Source organism: Gopherus flavomarginatus, chromosome 9 (genome assembly GCF_025201925.1).
Source record: "Gopherus flavomarginatus isolate rGopFla2 chromosome 9, rGopFla2.mat.asm, whole genome shotgun sequence".
Taxonomy (NCBI): Eukaryota; Metazoa; Chordata; order Testudines; family Testudinidae; genus Gopherus; species Gopherus flavomarginatus.
The window spans coordinates 51726726-51750810 of NC_066625.1; the positions used below are offsets into that span (position 1 = coordinate 51726726).

General features: G+C 43.7%; 2 pseudogenes; one reads left to right on the forward strand and one right to left on the reverse strand.

The window, feature by feature from the left end:
• Positions 1-24085, forward strand: part of LOC127058042 (maestro heat-like repeat-containing protein family member 1) — a 102330-nt pseudogene that overhangs the window by 46132 nt on the left and 32113 nt on the right.
• Positions 288-22207, reverse strand: LOC127058558 (paired amphipathic helix protein Sin3a-like; annotated as a pseudogene).

A 24085-nucleotide genomic window follows, 5' to 3' on the forward strand; every position in this document is an offset into this window, starting at 1 on the left:
GTCCCCCATTCATTATGAATGGCCTTACAGTCTGTATTCAGTGCTCTTTAGTATGTGGCTTGGGATGCCCAATGACAGCTGGTTGAGCTTTTCTGGTAGTTCCACCCGTATATTTATACAACCCAATTACCTCATGGGGCTTCCTCACCCAATGGGAAGAGACAGGAAGCAGAGAGGAAAGACTATTAAACTGTTCCACAAAATATTGAGCCATATAAAGTGCAGTGTTACCTTTGAGACTTACAAAATTCAACGTTCACATCAGGGTGGCTGGGTGTTTAGTGGCCCTAAACACCATGACTGCATATGTGATAGGCTTCAACCTGGATGTAGGCAAAGAGGGTGCTGAAGACAGCTCTAAATCAAGAAAAAATCAGGCTAAAGAGAACTGTTAATGTGTTAAGGAACCAAAAAGGATTGATTTGTTATTTAACAGCCCTGCTGGTAACAAGACGGAGGGGGGGGATTTTTTTTTTTTTTGACATTTCCACTGGCTGGGAAATTGTATTACCCCATTTTCCAGTCTGATTCAAGACTGCCGATTTCCTGTAAAAACTGAAATTAAGAACTTGACTCAAGGGATGGGTCAACCCCTTCCCCCAGCAGCTTTAGTGGAACTGAAGTTTACAGGGCTGATGATAACTCCCTTTGGTAAACAGTGTAATAAATGTCTCCATAGGTCTGTTTGTAGGTACTAACTCTCAAGCCACCTGGTACTATGGTGCACAAGAAGCTGGTACATTTATGCTAGCACATCAAGCAAACTTCCTTTAATCAAAAAAAATTGACAATTTGTACATTTATTTACAAAAAGGAAGGGGAACATGTTAAAATTGTGTTGTTTCTGCTGTGTGTGTATATGTGTGTGAAAAGCTGGTGCATGGCACTAGGAGAGACCAGTAAAGAAGCAGGTACAAAACAATCTCACTGGCACTGGGAAGGACAGACCAATCTGAACTGGCTGAATCGGGAGTTGACTCAGGAGTCCAGCAGGGTGAAGGAGGGAGGAGTCACGGGTCAGATCCAGGAGATGATGTTCTCGACAGCCGGACTGCAGAGCTGGGTGACCCTGGGTGAGATCCTGGCAAACCTGCAGCAACCTAACAGAGGAGAATCCAATTGTGATAGGCACCTCTCGGTTTCACGACATATCTGAGCATGTAACTTTAAATGCACCACTCTGGTCAGGATGTGCACAACATCCAGTTCTCTTCCCTTGAAGCTCAGAACATTGAGGAGTTAGTCTCAAAACTGCTGATGCGTACGAGCTAGCTGCATTTCCCTAGGATCACTCAGTTCTGAAAAGGGTCCTTCCCTCCACAGTGCACGCCGAAGTCAGAGGCCTGATGGCAACAGTTCCAGCTTAGGTTTGTAGAGATCAATTTTTCTAAACCGAATCCCGCTGGTGACAGGCTGTACCAGCTGCACACTAGTCAACTGGCCATGTTACGGAGATACACAGTGAAGAGAGAAAGGCATCTTCCTCGTTTTCTTGATACATACTGTAATAACCTTAGTCCCAGATTTGGACCTTAGCGTCCAAAATATGGGGGTTAGCATGAAAACCTCCAAGCTTAGTTACCAGCTTGGACCTGGTACCTGCTGCCACCACCCAAAAAATTAGAGTGTTTTGGGGCACTCTGGTCCCCCTGAAAAACCTTCCCTGGGGACCCCAAGACCCAAATCCCTTGAGTCTCACAACAAAGGGAAATAATCCTTTTTCCCTCCCCCCCTCCAGGTGCTCCTGGAGAGATACACAGACACAAGCTCTGTGAATCCAAACAGAGTGAATCTCCCTCTCTGTTCCCAATCCTGGAAACAAAAAGTACTTTCCTCTTCACCCAGAGGGAATGCAAAATCAGGCTAGCCACTTCAACACACACAGATCTCCCCTGATTTCTTCCTCCCACCAATTCCCTGGTGAGTACAGACTCAATTTCCCTGCAGTAAAGAAAAACTCCAACAGGTCTTAAAAGAAAGCTTTATATAAAAAGAAAGAAAAATAAGTACAAATGTTCTCTCTGTATTTAGATGATACAACACAGGGTCAATTGCTTAAAAGAATATTGAATAAACAGCCTTATTCAAAAAGAATACAAATTAAAGCACTCCAGCACTTATATTAATGCAAATACCAAAGAAAAGAAACCATATAACTTACTATCTGATCTCTTTGTCCTTACACTTGGAAACAGAAGACTAGAAAATAGAAACTACTTCTCCAAAGCTCAGAGAAAGCAGGCAGCCAGAAAACAAAGACAAAAGACACTCAAATCCCTCCACCCAAAGTTGGTTTCTGAAACGCCGACGGGCATGATCTGGGGTTATCCCCATCCTGTATCTGGCCTTGGTTAGAAAAAGTTTATAGTCATTCATTTGGTGCTTAGGCATTTCAGCTGCCACCTCTGCTAAAGGTCCACTGAGCTGTGACCTCAATTCTACCATGTACTGGTCTTCGGGAATCTTGTACCCAAGACAAGCTCTTTCAAAATTTTCCAAGAAGGCCTCGGTGTCATCACCTGCCTTGTAGGTGGGAAATTTCCTGGGCTGTGGAGCAATATTTGGCGCCGGGTTGTTAGGGTTGGCTGGCACAGGCAGCCCAGCTTTTGCCAACTCCAGTTCATGTTTTCTCTGTTTTTCCTTCTCTTCATTCTCTTTTTGTTGTTTTTCCATTTCTCGGTGGTGAGCCGACTCTTCTTCTGCTTGTTTCCTTCGGTAGGCCACCTCTTCTTCTTCTTGCTTCCTTCTGTGGGCCAACTCTTCTTCTGCTTGTTTCCTTCGGTAGGCCACCTCTTCTTCTTCTAGTTTTCTTTTGTGTTCTGCCTCCTTGGCTGCCTCTTTGGCTGCCTGTTCTCTTTGGTAGGCTGCCTGTTCTCTTTGGTAGGCTGCCTCTTTGATCTGTTCTTCTCTTTCTTTCATCTCCATCTCTTTTTGTTTTATTTCCAGTTGTCGCCTGTGTTCAGCTTCTTTGATTTGTTCTTCGGCATCAATTTTTGCCTTAGAAGTCATGGTTCCTGTTTTCTTGTGTTGGGGTGCCCTCCGGTGTTTATCTTCTGAACTGCAGGCTCTGTTCCCTCCTGGAGTCTGCCTAGCAACAGTGCTTTTTTCTTTTTCTCTCTCTAGCTAATGTTCAATGAAGGGAAACCAGAAAAACCACTTTATTTGCATGCATATAAGTGCCGGTACTTGCCTCCTAATGGGAGGGCTATTGCATGACAAAAGACCCTTAACATGCAAGCCACAAACTGCCAGAGAGAGCAGAAAAAAAAATTCTCTCTGGTTCCCTTTTAAAACCAACTGTTTCTCTCTGCTAAAAAGCCCTTAGCAGAGAAGAGAAAAATAAAATATTTCCACTGGCTTCTGGATTCTGTCTATATCATCCCACCGCTGCCACCATGTAATAACCTTAGTCCCAGATTTGGACCTTAGCGTCCAAAATATGGGGGTTAGCATGAAAACCTCCAAGCTTAGTTACCAGCTTGGACCTGGTACCTGCTGCCACCACCCAAAAAATTAGAGTGTTTTGGGGCACTCTGGTCCCCCTGAAAAACCTTCCCTGGGGACCCCAAGACCCAAATCCCTTGAGTCTCACAACAAAGGGAAATAATCCTTTTTCCCTTCCCCCCTCCAGGTGCTCCTGGAGAGATACACAGACACAAGCTCTGTGAATCCAAACAGAGTGAATCTCCCTCTCTGTTCCCAATCCTGGAAACAAAAAGTACTTTCCTCTTCACCCAGAGGGAATGCAAAATCAGGCTAGCCACTTCAACACACACAGATCTCCCCTGATTTCTTCCTCCCACCAATTCCCTGGTGAGTACAGACTCAATTTCCCTGCAGTAAAGAAAAACTCCAACAGGTCTTAAAAGAAAGCTTTATATAAAAAGAAAGAAAAATAAGTACAAATGTTCTCTCTGTATTTAGATGATACAACACAGGGTCAATTGCTTAAAAGAATATTGAATAAACAGCCTTATTCAAAAAGAATACAAATTAAAGCACTCCAGCACTTATATTAATGCAAATACCAAAGAAAAGAAACCATATAACTTACTATCTGATCTCTTTGTCCTTACACTTGGAAACAGAAGACTAGAAAATAGAAACTACTTCTCCAAAGCTCAGAGAAAGCAGGCAGCCAGAAAACAAAGACAAAAGACACTCAAATCCCTCCACCCAAAGTTGAAAAAATCCGGTTTTCTGATTGGTCCTCTGGTCAGGTGCTTCAGGTGAAAGAGACATTAACCCTTAGCTATCTGTTTATGACACATACACACACACACACACATGCACACCCACCCACCCACCCACACACATATCTTCCCTCATTCAGGGAATACAGTGTCTTGAATATTGTGCCATATTTGAGATGGCACTTGTTAATGCTCACAAAGTGCAGGGTGTCTATATCACTGGTAGTGGTACAGGACACCAAAGCCTCCAACTTTTCTCCCATTAGCCACTTGTTTGTCTCAGCTGCCATTTCACGGGTCACATGTTCCTTGGTCCATTTGTCCACTCAGGCTTGGAACTGCTGGTGCAGCCGTTTGCTCACTCTTTCATGGGACTACAGATATGGGAGAGACAAAAAAAAAAAAAAAAAAAAAGGCTACAGCCACCAACATTCAAGATCACGAAACACTTAAAAAGTGAAAACAAATCCACTTCCCTAGGCCAACAGATTTGGGATGTTTAGCTCTGCTGGGGTACTGGCAATACAGACACTGACCTTGCCGACTGATCAAGGGAAAGCCTCAGTAAATTGGAGGCAGTGTCTGAACAAGCAGGCACAGCCATCCTTATTCCCCAACTGGAAATCCCCAAAAGCCTAGTGTTAATGAAAATTAAGTCTGTGAAATCAAGTGCTCAGGAGTCATCAAATTAAAAAAATCATCAAATGTTTGTTGAACTCTGAACTGAAAAGAAGACAATCTCCTAAATTACCTAGGCTAACCAACTGTACCATATTTTTGAAACTTGACCTCAAAAGTTAGATGCTTTCCCTGACTCTTTCTTTATATAGAAAAGAAGGCTTTAATTCAAAGTGTTATGTTTTTGTTTTTGTTTTTTTGTTTGTTGGTTGGTTGGGATTTTTTGTTTTTTTAGAGACGGTCATGGATTCCGCATATTTATTTGTTATTTAAATGTCATATTATAATCTAACTATTTTGTATTAAATTCTGATTTCATTTTAAACTGGATCATTTTAAAAAAGAAAACGAGTAATAACAAGTACAATAAGTAACAAGAAATTTTAAAAAGGAATTTTATTTGATTTTTAAAAAAAGTCTTCCAATTTTTATCCATCTTGGACCTTTCTGTAATTATGACATCACTGTGGCTATCCTAGTCACAGACCCAGCGCTTTCAAGCAGCTGGTACATTCGTTTGCAGTGCTCTGCTGCCCGGGAGCAACCCTAGACTTCCACTCTCAGTGACTACAGGGACAAGGCACAGCTCCTTGATGAGATGAACTTGGAGGGCAATGTCAGAGCACGTGTCAGCTTTTCAGTATTTCAGTTCTTTGCTATCCCCCTTTTTATGCCCACCCTGACAAGGGGGTTAGCAACCAATGTGAGGTGCCCCTAGGCAAGAAACCGACGAGTAAAAGGATGCTAACAGCTGCCTACTCTAACAGGAGAGTTTGGGAAATGGAGGGGGAGGAAAAGAAGGGTTACATCTCAGGAGCATTCAGAGGAAGTTTACAGCATCCAGTGGACTAAACCGTGTCGTGTCCCATCCTCAAAGCAATATGATGAGTGCTAAATGTTACAGAACAACGCCCCTCCCACCCCAGAAACATTATCTGACTCTCCCCAGACGCCCTTTGGGAGCAAGAGGTTCAGGGAAACACCAGCTGCTCATCCCATTCCTTTCACTCAATTCCTACCTGCTGAGCATGCAGCAGAGCGGTCCTCCTGTACATGTAATCCTCCGATTTGATCACGTACACCAGCTTATAGGAGTTCACTTTGAATTTACACTCCAGCTTGTCCAAGCTCTCCACATTGTCCATGGACTTCTTACTGTTTCCCTCCTTCCCTTCCTTCTCCTGCTGCTCCCGACCACACTGACACTTACGGATCCGCCTCAGGTTCCTGTAAACCAGAGAATCCCTGCTGGGATTAGTGCTCAGCCTCTGCCCACTAGGCTGGACGTATCTGGTGGCTCCAGGCCAGCCCTTCGGAACCCGAAGTGTTGCTCAGAGTGGAATGGTCACAAATTAAACTTGTTTAGGCTCATGTGCCTACCATAAGCCAACCCACTGATCTCAGCTGTTTAAAGAGAGTGGGGGCCTTTCACACCTATTTTGCAAACAACTCCCTGCTACTGAAAAGCACTAGACTCAGCACCTTCCGCACGCAGCTAGTGGGCTTCTGTCAGCAAAGGCAGGATTGCCAAAAACTGGAGCTGGTGACTCCCCAAACCTCTGACCTCCCTGCTGCCCGTGGCCCAGTGATTTCCCTACACCCCCTCAAGGGGAGTGTACACCCCTCCTGAATTTCCCCAACACTCCCCCCCCAGTTTTGTGAACTAGTTACATGCCAAACCTGGTGGCTGAACTTTGCGACTTTGTCCTCACCCACAACTATTTCACATTTGGAGACAATATATACCTTCAAGTCAGCAGCACTGCTGTGGGTACCCGCATGGCCCCACAGTATGCCAACATCTTTATGGCTCACTTAGAACAATGCTTCCTTAGCTCTCGTCCCCTAATGCCCCTACTCCACACTGATGACATCTTCATCATCTGGACCCATGGAAAAGAAGCCCTTGAGGAATTCCACCATGATTTCAACAATTTCCATCCTACCATCAACCTCAGCCTAGACCAATCCACACAAGAGATCCATTTTCTTGACACTACTGTGCTGATAAGTGATGGTCACATAAACACCACCCTATACCAGAAACCTACTGACCACTTTACTTACCTACATGCCTCCAGCTTTCATCCAGACCACACCACACGATCCACTGTCTTCAGCCAAGCTCTAAGATACAACCGCATTTGCTCCAATCCCTCAGACAAACACCTACAAGATCTCTGTCAAGGATTCTTACAACGACAATACCAACCTGCTGAAGTGAAGAAACAGACTGACAGAGCCAGAAGAGTACCCAGAAGTCACCTACTACAAGACAGACCCAACATAGAAGATAATAGAATGCCACTAGCCATCACCTACAGCTCCCAACTAAAACGTCTCCAGCACATCATCAAAGATCTACAACCTATCCTTAAAGATGATCCCTCACTCTCACAGATCTTGGGAGACAGACCTGGCCTCGCTTACAGACAGCCCCCAAACCTGAAGCAAATACTCACCAGCAACCACACACCACAGAACAAAAACACTAACCCAGGAACCTATCCTTGCAACAAAGCCCGATGCCAACTCTGTCCACATATCTATTCAAGTGACACCATAATAGGACCTAATCACATCAGACATGCCATCAGGAGCTAGTTCACCTGCATATCTACCAATGTGATATATGCCATCATGTGCCAGCAATGCCCCTCTGCCATGTAGATTGGCCAAACCGCACAGTCTCTATGGAAAAGAATAAATGGGATGCAAATCAGACGTCAAGAATTATAACTTTCAAACACCAGTAGGAGAACACTTCGACCTCTCTGGCCATTCAGTAACAGATTTAAAGGTGGCAATTTTGCAACAGAAAAGCTTCAAAAACAGACTCCAATGAGAAACTGCTGAACTTGAAATAACATGCAAACTAGATACAATCAATTTAAGCGTAAATAGAGACTGGGAATGGCTGAGCAATTACACACAATGAATCTATTTCCCCATGTTAAGTATCCTCCAACTTCTTGTCAAACTGTCTGAAATGGGTCATCTTGATTATCACTACAAAAGTTTTTTTTCTCCTGCTGACAATAGCTCATCTTAATTAATTAGCCTTTTTGAGGTCAAGTATCAGAGGGTAGCCGTGTTAGTCTGGATCTGTAAAAGCAGCAAAGAATCCTGTGGCACCTTATAGACTAACAGACGTTTTGGAGCATGAGCATCTGAGGAAGTGGGTATTCACCCACGAAAGCTCATGCTCCAAAACGTCTGTTAGTCTATAGGGTGCCACAGGATTCTTTGCTCCTTTTTGAGGTGTTAGTCTCTAAGGTGCCACAAGGGCTCCTGTTCTTTTTGCAGATACAGACTAACACGGCTGCTACTCTGAAACTGTAGATTACCACGTACTTTCGGGGCGAAAGAAAAATGCAGAGCTGTTATTTACCAGGCTGCACGTGGCAATAGACTGTATAGGTAAGGGATGCAAGGAGGGTCTGGGTCACGATGCAAACTGCAGGCACGCACACAACTAAAATTAATTGATTAAAAGTTTTATTGGGGATAGTTACAAGGGATAGGGGAGCAGCGTATGATTAGCTAATAGGGTTAATGGAACTTAAAACATACAATGGCTAAAGTATTTACTATTAAACAATATTTATAAACAAAGATGCAGTAAACAATATTTATAAACACAGATGCAGCATTTAGTAATAACCAATACTTACGAATACAAACCAACTCATAACGACCGGCAAACGTAGAAACTCTGCTTAAAACACGTGAGCTGAGAGAGGCTTCGAGGTGATCAGGCTCGGTTACGGGTGTGCACAAGGTACACAGGATTAGTTTTTCTTTCTCCTCTTCTGCCTGCACATGGCAGACCAGCCTAAAATACCCACTATGACATCATAGAAGTGTCATAGGGGACGGGGCCCAAAAACTGTGTGTGTTCTTTTCTGATTGGTACAAGCAAAGTTTACACCAAGTAGGGGAGCAGGTGCCTGAAAGCCTGGCTTTGCCCCCAAAAGGTGAGGAAATGCATATAGTTCAGAATGCCTTTAACACTGACTGACAAAGGAAGAGGCTGGGCAATACCGGTATGGGCAAGTCTTTAGGATGCAGACAGGAACTTATCTTAACATGCCCCTGTGCCCTGGCCGAAATAGTTTGGCCGAAAACCTAAACTTCCGAGTCCGACTCCTCATTCCCACCTACGAGGGGATGCGCTTCGGGGGTGGAAGCGATGTAAGCCGAGGCAACAAACTTGTGAATGCAGGCTTTAATGAAGGCACATCCGAGACAGAGAAGAGCGAGCCCAACCAGAAGGGACACAAACAGGGATTGGAAATAGGATTTGTAAGGCGCAAGGCCAAACCAATCAAGCCATGACCAAAACTGGAAGGACTCTCGTGACTCTTTGACAGTAGAGCTCAACGTTTGCAGGTCTTTAACAATTGAGGACAGATTAGGAGAAATAGAAGGCAAAGAAACACAACATTTATCAGCAAACTCGGGATATACTTCAGCAAATTTAGTACAAAATGAGGGAGATTGTAACAAATATTGAATCATTAATCTATTTTGAATACTATACTGAACAAGGGAATTTAACTGCTGATTAACTAAGGAGAGGCCTTTGGCCGTAGTATTAGCAAGCATTTCAATAGCAAAGGATTGAAACAGCTCTTGATCACGTAACATCATATAACCGACAGGTTTAAAACTAACAACAGAGGAGGCGAGGGAGGAAGCTGCTGTTTGCAAACGAGTCCAAAATGAGCGGGTAATACGACGGTGTCGGTGGCTAGATGGCAACGTATAAATACCTCCCCCCTGTAGATACAAGGTGCCAATGGTGCATATACCCCGGGGGTTGGGAGGAAGCACAGCAAATGCGACATTACCACAAATCCAAAAATGACCGGGTCTTAAGGAAGAAGTTGTGGTATGGCTCCACCTATTATTGTCCATGGAGAAAAAGCTGGATGCACGATTGATACATGCAGCCTCAGCATGATGCATATGCTGGGCATGGAACAGATACGTAAGTGTTATGGAGGTATAAAAGGTTCCAAAAAGAATGTTATAATTAAGACGATAAGAACAATTAAGGGGAGAGGGGTAGGTGTAAGTAAGAGTGGGTTTAGTTAGGGAGGTGTTAGCATAAGAGAAACTCCACATAGAACAATTAGAATAAGTACCCACCCAAGTAGGGGCTGGGGTTAAACTATTACCAACAAAAACCCAACAATGAGATGCTGGAACTCTAATACTATCAGTTAAAGGAAAGCTATGATCACTTCGACCTGAAGCATTAAGAACTGGAAACACATAAGAATTAAATTGTGAAGAACAATTATTCCAAACACTAGAAGCAGCCCATTGCACATAGGGGGAAGATCAATTTACATTAGACAAATTAAATGAAGAAAAATTATAAACTATTGGTACAAATTGAAGGGGTAATGGATATTTAGATGAGAACTGAGTAGAGCAAACAAGACAATCTTTTGGATTCAGCGCTGACAGGGACTGGTTTCCACTGACCTCCTGCACCCAGTAGGCGGCGAACCATGTTTGTAGTCCACCTTCTCCTAAGGGTTCCATGGGCAAAGATGTTGTGAGGAAGGGAAGTATAACCTGTAAAACAGAATAATAGGAGCCCTGCTCAGGGGCATTAGTTTGTTTATTAAGAACTACATTTGCTGACCCAGTTATGATGAACTAGCTTGTTACCGGGGGTATCTGTAGCCACTAAGTAGGTGTTAGGGTACTTGCCGGCCCGGAGAATGGTGGTTTTTATAGGTTTTCGATGGCCAGAGGCTTGGGGTTCTGTGAGCCAAACCAGTTGGCCGGTGTTAAACATGGGGGACCAAGGCGGCTTAGGTGTAGGTGAAATGTGAGGCCAGCGAGAGTAACTTTTGTTGAGTGCAATAAGTACCTGGGGTAAAAATGAGCTCCAGTTTTTAAAATCAGGGTTGGGGTTTGCTGTTTGCAACATAGTTTTAAGGACTGCGATTTTTCGCTGTACCACACCATTGCTTTGAGGATGATATTTAGTATGGATGTGAAGGGAAGCCCCCCATCTGAAAATGAGCTGTTCAATGCTTTTGCTGGTAAAGGGTGGTCCACCATCTGCTTGGACTTCAGTGGGAGTGCCCCAGGCAGCTGCTGTTTGCTTAAGAGCCACAGCGACAGAAGCAGCATTGGTTTTATTAAGAGGAACACAAAAGGTTTGTCGAGACCCCAGATCGACAGTAACTAAGGCTTTTGGAAAACGACGAGCACCTGGCAAGGGTCCTATTAAGTCAACTTGCCACGTACTACCTGGGGCAAAGTGTTCTGCAGCGTATGCAAAGCGCTCATATCGGGGACGATTCATAGTTTTTACCTGCACACACTGCAAGCAGGACTGAACAATGAGCTCGCACTGACTGCGGCTAATGTCAGGCTTTTGGTTAGAAAAGCTAGATAACAGGCCGTACAATTTTGTGGGTGGTAAGTGTCCCCATTCTTCGTGGAGCCAGCGCAACAGCGGGTCTGCCTGTACGGCGGGATTTGCCATATGAACTTGGGAGACCTCTCTCATTCTTTGATCAAGACTGGAATGCAGGGGATTAGAGTCTGGTCGATGGGAGGGACAGTGCGTAACGAACCAAGGGTGAGAGAATTTACGAATTAGGGCAAAAATTTGGTCCCACAATTTAACAAAAGCTGAGGGAGCTCAATTAAAATGTCTAAACAAAATTGAGAATCAATACCTAAAACAACTTGCTTGTTGGCAGAGTGGGCATTAGCAACATGTTGGGCAGCTAAAAGAACGCCCTGCATCTCGCTTTCTTGTGCGGAGCAGGAGAGGGGCAGCAACTGCACATTAAAGTGATTACATGTGGAACAAAGAACTTCTGCCGTAGGGGATGGTGAGGTGCCCGCATCAGACACAACCCAGGGATCATATTTTACTTCAATGCATAACGGTTGGTGAAGGGGGGGGGCTAAGATGTTATCGCTGGGAGTTAGGGTCCATGCCTGCCAAGCTACCTCAACCTGGAAACATAGAAGCTGCCAGGTGTGAGTAGTGCCATGAAACTCGGGTGGAGGGGTACTTGTAAGCCATGGGATTAAATGAACACACGGTCCAGACAGGGTACCTGGGATAGGGAGTTGGGACTAGTGACGCGCACTGGACGCAGCCAGTAGCATTTTTCCCACTAGACCATAGTTGTACTGGGGTCCAGACAGGCGATGGGCCCAATTGTAAATAGCATTACCATGTTGCAGTACAGTGAACCCTACATGGTGTTTTGTAATAAACAGATTAATGTTGAGGGGTTCTTGGGAATTAAAACGGACGAGGTGGGGGTTAGAGGCGAACCAGCCAGCTAGTTTCTCTAAGCTTTGTTGTGCTGATGCGTTCCAGACTTCTCGGGAGCGTTGAGAAGAGAGAGAGCTTTGTAGGATTTCTAGGTTAAAAATTAGCTGTGCCGGGATATATTGGTGGTGATAATTAAGGAGACCTAATAGCTGCTACTCAGGACACTCCCTACACTAACACCAGAAGAAATCAACATACCCCTAGAGCCCCGACCAGGGTTATTCTATCTACTACCCAAGATCCACAAACCCGGAAATCCTGGACGCCCCATCATCTCGGGCATTGGCACTCTCACCGAAGGACTGTCTGGATATATGGACTCTCTACTCAGACCCTATGCCACCAGCACTCCCAGCTATCTCCGCGACACCACTGATTTCCTGAGGAAACTACAATGCATTGGTGACCTCCCAGAAAACACCATCCTAGCCACCATGGATGTAGAGGCTCTCTACACAAACATCCCACACACAGATGGAATACAAGCTGTCAGGAACACTATCCCTGATGATGCCACAGCACAACTGGCTGCTGAACTCTGTGCCTTTATACTTACACACAACTATTTCAAATTTGATGACAATATATATCTCCAGATCAGTGGCACTGCTATGGGCACCCGCATGGCCCCACAATATGCCAATATCTTCATGGCCGACCTGGAACAACGCTTCCTCAGCTCTCGTCCACTCACACCCCTTCTCTATCTACGCTACATTGATGACATCTTCATCATCTGGACCCATGGGAAGGAGACTCTGGAAAAATTCCACCATGATTTCAACAGCTTCCACCCCACCATCAACCTCAGCCTGGACCAATCTACACGGGAGGTCCACTTTCTTGACACCACGGTGCAAATAAGTGATGGTCACATTAACACCACCCTATATCGAAAACCCACCGACCGCTATGCCTACCTTCATGCCTCCAGCTTCCATCCCGGGCACATCACACGATCCATTGTCTACAGCCAAGCACTGAGGTACAACCGCATCTGCTCTGACCCCTCAGACAGAGACCAACACCTACAAAATCTCCACCAAGCATTCTCAAAACTACAATACCCGCAAGAGGAAATAAGGAAACAGATCAACAGAGCCAGACGTGTACCCAGAAGCCTCCTACTGCAAGACAAACCCAAGAGAGAAACCAACAGGACTCCACTGGCCATCACATACAGCCCCCAGCTAAAACCCCTCCAACGCATCATCAAGGATCTACAACCCATCCTGGACAATGATCCCACACTTTCACAGGCCTTGGGTGGCAGGCCAATCCTTGCCCACAGACAACCTGCCAACCTGAAACATATTCTCACCAGTGACTGCACACCACACCATAATAACTCTAGCTCAGGAACCAATCCATGCAACAAACCTCGATGCCAACTCTGCCCACATATCTACACCAGCGACACCATCACAGGACCTAACCAGATCAGCCACACCATCACTGGTTCATTCACCTGCACATCCACCAATGTAATATACGCCATCATATGCCAGCAATGCCCCTCTGCTATGTACATCGGCCAAACTGGACAGTCTCTACGGAAAAGGATAAATGGACACAAATCAGACATTAGGAATGGCAATATACAAAAACCTGTAGGAGAGCACTTCAACCTCCCTGGCCACACTATAGCAGACCTTAAGGTGGCCATCCTGCAGCAAAAAAACTTCAGGACCAGACTTCAAAGAGAAACTGCTGAGCTTCAGTTCATCTGCAAATTTGACACCATCAGCTCAGGATTGAACAAAGACTGTGAATGGCTTGCCAATTACAGAACCAGTTTCTCCTCTCTTGGTTTTCACACCTCAACTGCTAGAACAGGGCCTCATCCTCCCTGATTGAACTGACCTCGTTATCTCTAGCTTGCTTGCTAGCACTCATATATATACCTGCCCCTGGATATTTCCATTACTTGCATCTGAGGAAGTGGGTATTCACCCACGAAAGCTCATGCTCCAAAACGTCTGTTAGTCTATAAGGTGCCACAGGATTCTTTGCTGCTAATAGCTGCTGAAGCTCTCGTTTATTTTGTGGAAGGGCTTCTGTCCAAGGGTCTAATACACTGTCTGGGGCTTGGGTGTGAGTGGTGGGAGTGAATTGGAGTCCCAAGAATGAGAATTGCTGGCTGGCCTGCAGGTGGCTCTTTGTTTCGTTAATTTGCCACCCATCTGCTTCTAATGCATCAATTATCATTTGGGTGGTACTTTGAACTGCTTGTGGACTGGGCCCACAAATGACAATGTCATCTACATAGGTTAGCACATACACATCCTGTAGGGGTTTTACCTTTTGTAATGTGATATTGAGATGGGACGATGCAAGTGCAGGAGAATTACAGAACCCCTGTGGGCAAACTTTCCATTTATATTGGACGCCCTTAAAAGCAAAGTTTAAGATTCCTTGTGTGTCCTGGAGTGGGATTTGGTAAAACATATCTTTTAAATCAAGAGTACATGCCCACTGATTACTTGCATCGCTTAGTTGCCGCTGTATTTCGGGAATGGTGGCAGAGCTGGATACAGAGGAGTTTTAGGAGCTTCATATGGGGGTGGCAAAATTTTCCGAGAGGGACTTGGGGGGGGGGGTAGTGATGGGCTTTACCTTTTCTGTCTTCTTCTCATTATTACCTTTAGGAGAGCCTGGGGCTGCCTGTTTAGCTGCAAACATTGTGCCTCCATGGAGGACAGAACACAGATCGAGGGCCTTGCATATCATGCTAAACAGGACGATGGAAACATCCTCAGATTTATATTCATCGGGTCGCAATTTTTTGGTTTTCTTAATCAAATTTAATTCTTTTATCATTTGGCATAATAATTTATGCGCCGGATCAGCAGGTATTACCCGAGGTGGGGGAATTAATTTGGAAACGGTGCCTCCAGATTTTTTAACAGTGCGGCTACATTCTCTCCAAAGTTGAGAGGGATCTGCAGCACCGAGGTTTTCCACAGTCTCTGTGCACTGAGGCTGCAGGGAACAATCGGCTGGCTGACTCCTAAAGCTCGGGTGGCACCGAAGGAGGCATCCCATACCTGCCTGGGTTAATGGTACAGTATAACCTTTTAGAGTTTTGCCCGAGCCAAGAGAACAGATCCATTCTATTTTTGGATTAGTCGAATTTTGGCTAGTAAGAAGGTGAAACTGCAAATGTTGGAACTGTTCAGTTTCATTATCTGCGCGATCTGCAGTGTGCCATGGGCATGGCCCAACCTCCGTGCATCCTGTTCGTGACGCCATGTAGATGGCCACGTACTTTAGGGGCGAAAGAAAAATGCAGAGCTGTTATTCACCAGGCTGCACGTGGCAATAGACTGTATAGGTAAGGGATGCAAGGAGGGTCTGGGTCACGATGCAAACTGCAGGCACGCACACAACTAAAATTAATTGATTAAAAGTTTTATTGGGGATAGTTACAAGGGGTAGGGGAGCAGCGTATGATTAGCTAATAGGGTTAATGGAACTTAAAACATACAATGGCTAAAGTATTTACTATTAAACAATATTTATAAACAAAGATGCAGTAAACAATATTTATAAACACAGATGCAGCATTTAGTAATAACCAATACTTACGAATACAAACCAACTCATAACGACCGGCAAACGTAGAAACTCTGCTTAAAACACGTGAGCTGAGAGAGGCTTCGAGGTGATCAGGCTCGGTTACGGGTGTGCACAAGGTACACAGGATTAGTTTTTCTTTCTCCTCTTCTGCCTGCACATGGCAGACCAGCCTAAAATACCCACTATGACATCATAGAAGTGTCATAGGGGACGGGGTCCAAAAACTGTGTGTGTTCGTTTCTGATTGGTACAAGCAAAGTTTACACCAAGTAGGGGAGCAGGTGCCTGAAAGTCTGGCTTTGCCCCCAAAAGGTGAGGAAATGCATATAGTTCAGAATGCCTTTAACACTGACTGACAAAGGAAGAGGCCAGGGCAATACCGGTATGGGCAAGTCTTTAGGATGCAAACAGGAACTTATCTTAACAGAAACATGCCAATTTAGTGACTGTTTGAAAATTTGAATTGAAACTGAAACATTAATACACACTTTAAAAGCATATACAGTGTATGATAAAATACATAGATCTGAAAAAGTATAATAGATTTCAAAAGTATGAACATAAACTAGCTTCCTTATACAGCTGTTTTTTATGACAATGTCAGTGCATTCATTTCAGTGATGTTGGCCAACCTAATAATTTCAAATGATGATTTGTAAGCAAAGTCTAAATGAGCTCTCCCTGACAGCTAGTGATGAGCTGGAGGCTGTGGGGAAAGGCTTCAGGACCAGACTGTATTTACATTCACACCACAGGTATCCAGCAAACAGAGCTGTGTTGCCCAAGTGATAGATTTTGGCTGGGGTTGGGCTACAAATCACTTGAATGCGGGGGGTGGAGGGTGGGAAGTGAAATGTTTTTCTTATTGTATGAGTAAAGGTCAGTAGAAGTGTACTTAGCCTGTGCTGATTGACCTCTATCATATCCCCCCTTAGTTGTCTCTTTTCTAAACTGAAAATTCCCAGTCATTTTAATGTCTCCTCCTGTTTCATACCCCTAATCATTTTAGTTGCCCATCTCTGTACCTTTTCCATTTCCAATATATCTCTTTTGGGATGGGGTGACCAGATCTGTACACAGTATTCAAGATGTGGGCGTACCATGGATTTATATAGCAGCAATATGATGTTTTCTGTCTTATTATCTATCCCTTTCTTAATGAGTCCCAACATTCTGTTCGCTTTTTTGGCTGCACATTGAGTGGATGTTTTCAGAGAACTATCCACGACTCCAAGAACTCTTTCTTGAGTGGTAACAGCTAATTCAGACTCCTTCATTTTATAAAAGCAGCAAAGAATTCTGTGGCACCTTATAGACTAACAGACGTTTTGGAGCATGAGCTTTCGTGGGTGAATACCCACTTCCTCAGATGCATGAGAGATGCATGCATCTGAGGAAGTGGGTATTCACCCACGAAAGCTCATGCTCCAAAACGTCTGTTAGTCTATAAGGTGCCACAGAATTCTTTGCTGCTTTTACAGATCCAGACTAACACGGCTACCCCTCTGATACTTGACTTCATTTTATATGTATAGTTGAGATTGTTTTCCAATGTGCATTACTTTGCATTTATCAACACTGAATTTCATCTGTCATTTTGTTGCCCAGTCTCCCAGTTTTGTGAAATCCTTTTGTAACTCTTTGCAGTCTGCCTGGGACTTAACTATCTTGAATAGTTTTGTATCATCTGAAAATTTTGCCACCTCACTGTTTACCCATTTTTCCAGATCATTTATGAATATGTTGAACAGTAATGGTCCCAGTACCGACCCTTCAGGGATACCACTATTTATCTCTCTCCATTCTGAAAACAGATAATTTATTCCTACCCTTTGTTTCCCATATTTTAACCAGTTACTGATCCATGAGAGGACTTCCCTCTTATCCCATGATGGCTTACTTTTCAAAAGTCAATTTAAATTAAATAAATTTTAAAAAAAAGTATATATATTTTTAGAAATCTAGACCTATTATGTGTAACTTGCATTATCCTTATGTTAAATTTGCATTATCCTAACAAAACATTTACTTTATTCAAATCTCTTTTATATATCTCATTGGCCCTGACACCACTCCCCCGCCCCCATAAATTCGAACACCTCCCTCTAATTTCAATTCCTGGGGAAACTACTGCTGTGGCCTATGCCCTCTCTCAGTCACTGAAGAGCAGGAGCCCAGGGTGGGCTCTTGGAATAAACAGCAGCACTGTATCTCTATATGCTACTCCCAGGTTGTCTTCTAAAGTGGCAGAGTACTAAAAACAAACAAGAGACTGCAATAGCCAACACTGTGATGGAGTAAGATTTTCTCCCTCTGCTGACATGGGTACTTGTGATCTGTGTGTCACTTTTCACAGCCACAACTTGTTCACTCACATTGGCAGGAAAACTGGCTTCTGGGCCAAGTGTTCCCAAAGTTTGGGAGAAGTAGAATCAGAGTTGACGTACCGCTCTACGTAGTCTGACCAACACTGAAATTGGGCACAGAACACAAGGGGTTAACAGACATCTGCCAAATCAAACAATTCAAACCCAACTCTGAAGGTGTTTGGTTGGAAGTGGATGAAGGAAAAGCAATCTTTGGAGACTCCATATATTTCACACAGGTCCCACTCACTCTCCCCCCATGGACGGACATGCACCTGTACTGTCTGGTTTTTGAAATTGTTAATAAGAGATGCCAACAAGGTTTGTTAAACCCAATTCACTGAGCGCACTGTGTCACTTAATGAATGTGCGCTGTAGGACTGGAAGCAGCTCATAAACTATAGCATCTGAAACATTGACAGCTCTGCCAACTTCATCCAATATACTCCCGTTTAAACTTTACATGCTTAATAGCTGCAGCTGAACTCTGAGGACAATTGGCTCTTACCTGTCCCTCTACAGGGTCATCTGAGTTCTCCCCTTCGGTGTCCAGCAGCTCAGTGATTAATTGGACCTGGCCCCTGCTCTGAATTAACATCAGCTACAAAGCAGAATGCAGAAGGGGACTTAGTAACAAATGATTCCAAAAAATAAATCCCTTTCCACCAGGGAAAAGGGGAGAATCCAATGAACTTCATGCAACTATCCAGCATAATCCTGTGCCCTCCACTTTGCTGGGAACAATGGGGGGATACTAGCCCCAGTTACACAATCTGAACACAGAAGGAGTTTTGACAATGAGTGGAAAGTTCTAGATCACTAAGGAGCTAATCTAACAGAAGGTAAAAGGATGAAGAAATTATTCTACTTATATGGGCAGAAGAGAATTCCTGGATAGAGAACCATGACATACTTAAAGAGAGGTGGAAGAGAAAAGCATGAACTGCTGCAGTGAACAACTGGTATTTTATTAACGATCAGACAAAATCTCTCTGTTACCCACAAAGTTTGCTCGAAATTGGGATGTTTCTAAAGGCAAAGCAAGGAGCTGGACCCCTTTTAGCAGCAAGCTGTTTTCTGATCAATTTGTGCAGTTTCAATTCTTTGCTTCCCCGATTATTTTGAGACTCTCAGTGGGAACACAGAGACACCCTATAAATGTCAAAGCCATTATCAATGACTTTCACTAGTTAAAGATGGTCCCGGCAACTTCTGATTTCACAGTGATGGGAAGTATGAATTTGATTCGAACTGCGAGTCAGGTTTATTTAATGCATAGGTGACAAATATTAGTAAGAGACTGTTACAGTCTGCCATGGATGAGATGGAGGAAAAGGCGGAAAGCTTCAGTGACCCACCCCAGGGCAGGGAGGAGGAGAGAGAGAGAGATTAAAAGCCTAGTGATGGCAATCAATCAATACAGTATTACTCTGGCTTTCGGACACTGAGAAACACAGGGAGAAATCCCAGCTTTACTTCAGGATACGTATTTTTCCATCTTCCTTGCAAATGTCCCATTTCCGAAGAGCTGTTTCTAGAAATATTTATCTGTTTTTTCTGTTCGTTCTACAGTTCCTGTCTGGATTTATGCCAACCCCGCCAAGGGCTATATTAAGACTGATAGTCACAGAGCAGGTACTCGGCAGCTCCTCCAGGCTAGGATGCACAATCAGGTCGCCTTGTCAAGTTCTAGGACAGCTGGGGAGCACACAGGTGTCCAGAGGTCCTTGGCATATTTGGATGGTCACGTAAAATGAAAAACTGAGCCCATTCTCCTTTCTCAGCGAGCCTTCGTACTTCCCCTCCTCTTCAACAAGCTCTTCCAGGAGTCCTCCTCCAAGCATCAGTGCAGGCAGATATGGTTCTAACCATGAAACAGTTCTCGTCTGACATGAGCTGCTCGGCTTTGCGCTGGTACGTGGCCTTGTACGTGGTACAAGGGCCCGAGATAACTGTGAGGACAGCAGGCCTCTGGTAGCTCTGTTGCTATTCTCTGACAGGTGAAGGTCTGTCACCTGCACATAGATCTCATCGCTCATTATGTGCTGAAGCTGGGAGCAGGAAGGACATGGAGAAGAGGACTCAGGGAAGAGGGTTTTAAATGCCTCTGGACTCAGTGTACTGTATAGTGCAGTAGGCCCCTTTCCCCAGCCCAAGTCAGTCAGAGGGCTTTGCACTAGTGTGCAGTATGGACAACCTGCCTTCCGCAGTCAGGCCGTAGACAAAACAGAACACTAAGAAAGTCTCCAAAATAAACTTCTCCATGTGGCATCAAGCAGACTTTGACATTGATCAAAACAAGTGCAGCTGAGCCTTCATCATTTGCCTGCACTTCTAGACTTGAATGTTTGCATGCAAACACTTATGTCAAAAGCTATATAATTGATGAGAGGGAAACTATTTTATCTCCCCTGCATATATACACGCTGTGGCAGAATTGGTCAGATTTCCAGTTCTTCTCCACTATGCACCATGCAAGTCTCAGAACCAGCCTTAGGTTCAAAGTTACAGCAAGCAGAGGTAAAATTCTCTCAGCAAAAAAGGTACATTTACAAGTTGAGAAAAACAAAATTAAAACTAATCCGCCTTGCCTGGCTACTTACAAGTTTGAAACATGAGAGACTGATTCAGAAAGGTTTGGAGAGCCTGAATGGACGTCTGGTCCCTCTTAGTCCCAAGAGCGAACAACACCCAAAACAAAGAACACAAACAAAGACTTCCCTCCACCAAGATTTGAAAGTATCTTGTCCCCCTATTGGTCCTCTGGTCAGATGTCAGCCAGGTTTACTGAGCTTCTTAACCCTTTACAGGTAAAAGAGACATTAACCCTTAACTATCTGTTTATGACACCCCTGCATATATACACGCTGTGGCAGAATTGGTCAGATTTCCAGTTCTTCTCCACTATGCACCATGCAAGTCTCAGAACCAGCTAAAGAATATGTCCAGCAATGCAGATTAGACATGAACATACCCTTAAAAATTCCTGCTTCAAACCTCTGTCTGGGCAAACCACAGCAAAAAAAATTCTAGCCATCTACGTATTAAAACTAAAAACCAATAATTTAGGTTATGAACATGGTAGCCTCTTCTATTGTGAATTACTATTACACCCATTGGAAAACATCATGTCCTTTAAAATAAATAATGATGCTGGCAAAGTACAGTTACACATACAAAGTAACTACGAATTAATAACTGTTACGTGAGCATTATGAAGGAAATGCCTGACAGCTGGCAAAGATTTAGACCATCGAGGTATGTGGGAAAGGCTTGTTAGGCAGTTCTCTTGCCATGAAATCGCTACATCAAAACCAAAGGTTCATTAGCTGGTTGTTTGTGGAGGGGAAATTAAAAATAATTACATCCAATTCTAATTATTAATTATATTCCCAAATTTAAATAAAGAGCCAGTTGGCTGCCAATTTCCTGTCAAAACTGAAACGACGAACTTGTTTTTAGCCCTGTCTTCATACTCCAATGTGTGTTTAACATTTCTCCATAGAAATGGGATCATCAAGGTAGCCAGCATGTGAGAGTTGACACTTGGACTTACACAGTTCAAAGTGACAACTAGCAGCTGCTGCAAGAGGCAAGCTACTGGAGTGGACTGACACAGAATGATTTTGCACCTTGTGGTCAAATCTCCTTTTCTCATGACACATTATACAGACAGGGTTTGTGGAGAGGTCCCGGGACTCCCTTGGATTAAAATTCCCAATAAAAGCTAAGAGCAATCCTCCCTTAATCCAGTCTGGGGGATGCAAACCCCAAGGGCCCTAGCCAGACAGCCCCAGCCCACCTTGCCTCTGTGATGTCAGCAGTGGCCCTGTGTCACAAAGGGGGTAGGCCCTGTGTCACCAAGGTGGTAGGCAGCCTGTGGCTCAGTGTGCTCTGGGAGCTGGAGGAGGGAACACATGGCTGTCTGGGCTCTGCTTTTCAGACAGTTGGGAGCAATTTTTGGAGCGTTTTGCACTTGTTTATACAGAACTCGCGGAGGAATCCACATCCTCATTGTCATCTGCGATTATATGTGAGACATCAACATTCTTCTGTGGCTCGACCATCCCAGCACAGGGTGAGGGACCTTTCCTAGTGTATCCTCAGGGTTAGGAAAAAGAAGGACGAAATTATACCAAGCTCTGACAATCAGCCTTTCTTTAGGTAAATATCTAAAAAGCAAAAATGGAAAACAAGGTTAAAATCACTGATTTCAATCATGATTTTCTCTGCTTGTTGATTTAAATCACAATGAAAATCATTGACTCACTCTGATTTAAACCAGCCCGTGCTGCCGTGAACTCGGCGTGGGGTGGAAAGGGGTCATTTTAAATTGTGTTGGATGTCAAGTAATTTTATCCCAAAACTTAGTAAAAATATTTAGTTTAGAGAAACAAGCAATGCTAGGCTACCTTTTCCTATCACTTTTTCTGACCATTCAGGGTGTGACTCCACTAGTTTACTCACAGGGGCTCTTTTACATACCTTAGGGGACACCAGGGTTAAAGCCAAGCAAAAGAATCTCTGTTATTAACCATGGCTATTTGATTATTGAAGAAAAGAAAACACTAAACAAACCAACAAAAGACAGAACACAAATGAGAGAAGGCTGATTTCTGTTCAGTCTCATCTGTGTGCTTCTCTCTGGAGAGCCTTTAACAGATGACACCTTTGTGAGCAGCCCTGCCTTTGATGGGGCACTTTTCTTTTGGAAAGTTAAAACCAAGATCTTATTTACCAAAATTATTGTGAGTCATAGATACTAAGACTGTTCATGGATGGGCAAAATACTTTTAAGAGCAAGTGGATCTTATTAATAACTAGACTGTTCATCTAGATGGGCAAAGAAAGCAATTTTAACTAAATCCTCTGAAATAGAAGAAAGTAGTAAAATTACTTAGTTAGAAGAAACCATTTAAGGAGCTGTCTTAAATTACAACAGTATTTCTATATCACAACAAAACTGTTACAAGAGTTTATAACTCTAATGCCTTGGCTCTAGCCAGACAGCCCCAGCCCACCTTGCCTCTGCGATGTCGGCAGTGGCCCTGTGTCACAAAGGGGGTAGGCCCTGTGTCACCAAGGGGTAGGCAGCCTGTGGCAGGGTTATAGTTAACTTCTCTTAGCAACACATGCTGAAGTTTTGGGGAGGTTTCCTTGGGTTGGTTTCTTCCCGAGTCTTCTCTCTTCTGTCTGTGTTAGTTTGCTTGTAGAGGAAGAGGATGAGTTGAGTTTGAGTAGGGTAGCAGAGCGTGTGCAGGGTGCTCATTAGAGTTTTTATACTCACCTCTTCTCTATTTCCATCTAATTTTAGAAAAACACACCTCTCTCACCCTTTCCTTGGCTCCATGCATTCATGGAGCCTCTTCATCTTATGCGTAAGTAGCTTGTTAATGGGTATATGTGTTGGGGCTGTCAGTCTTTCTTGGCAGTTATATTTCCTTTGTTTATGTGGGGAAGATTCTCAGAACAGCTTCAAATTTAGTCGTTTAACTCTTCGTATTCAGTTCATTTTCTGAGATATTTCTTCAGTTTCATTAGGGTTCAGCAGGAAATGAAATGCTGTTTTTAAAAAGTCCAAACATGCCTGTTCTTTGTGTGAAGGTTTTTAGTTCTTGAAGCAGTGTTTGAAAATCAAATCATTCTTAGCAAGTCTTTAGCTTAAATAATGATTGAAGAAATTGTTGATTCTTTAGAACAATTGTTGGAGAGATGATTCTTCTTATGTTTCTGAGTTGGGAGAAGGAGTGGCTGGAGCTCTGCTAGTAACAAATTAATTCCCCATTAATATAATAAATAGTCTAGACTTAAATGTCTTCTTATGTTGGTAATCAGCTGAGTAAGGTCATTTGATTTCATGTTAGTACACAATGCATTTTACCACATGTAGCAATGATATTAGAAAACCACATTAGATGCTTTTCATTCCGTTAAAATACATTGCA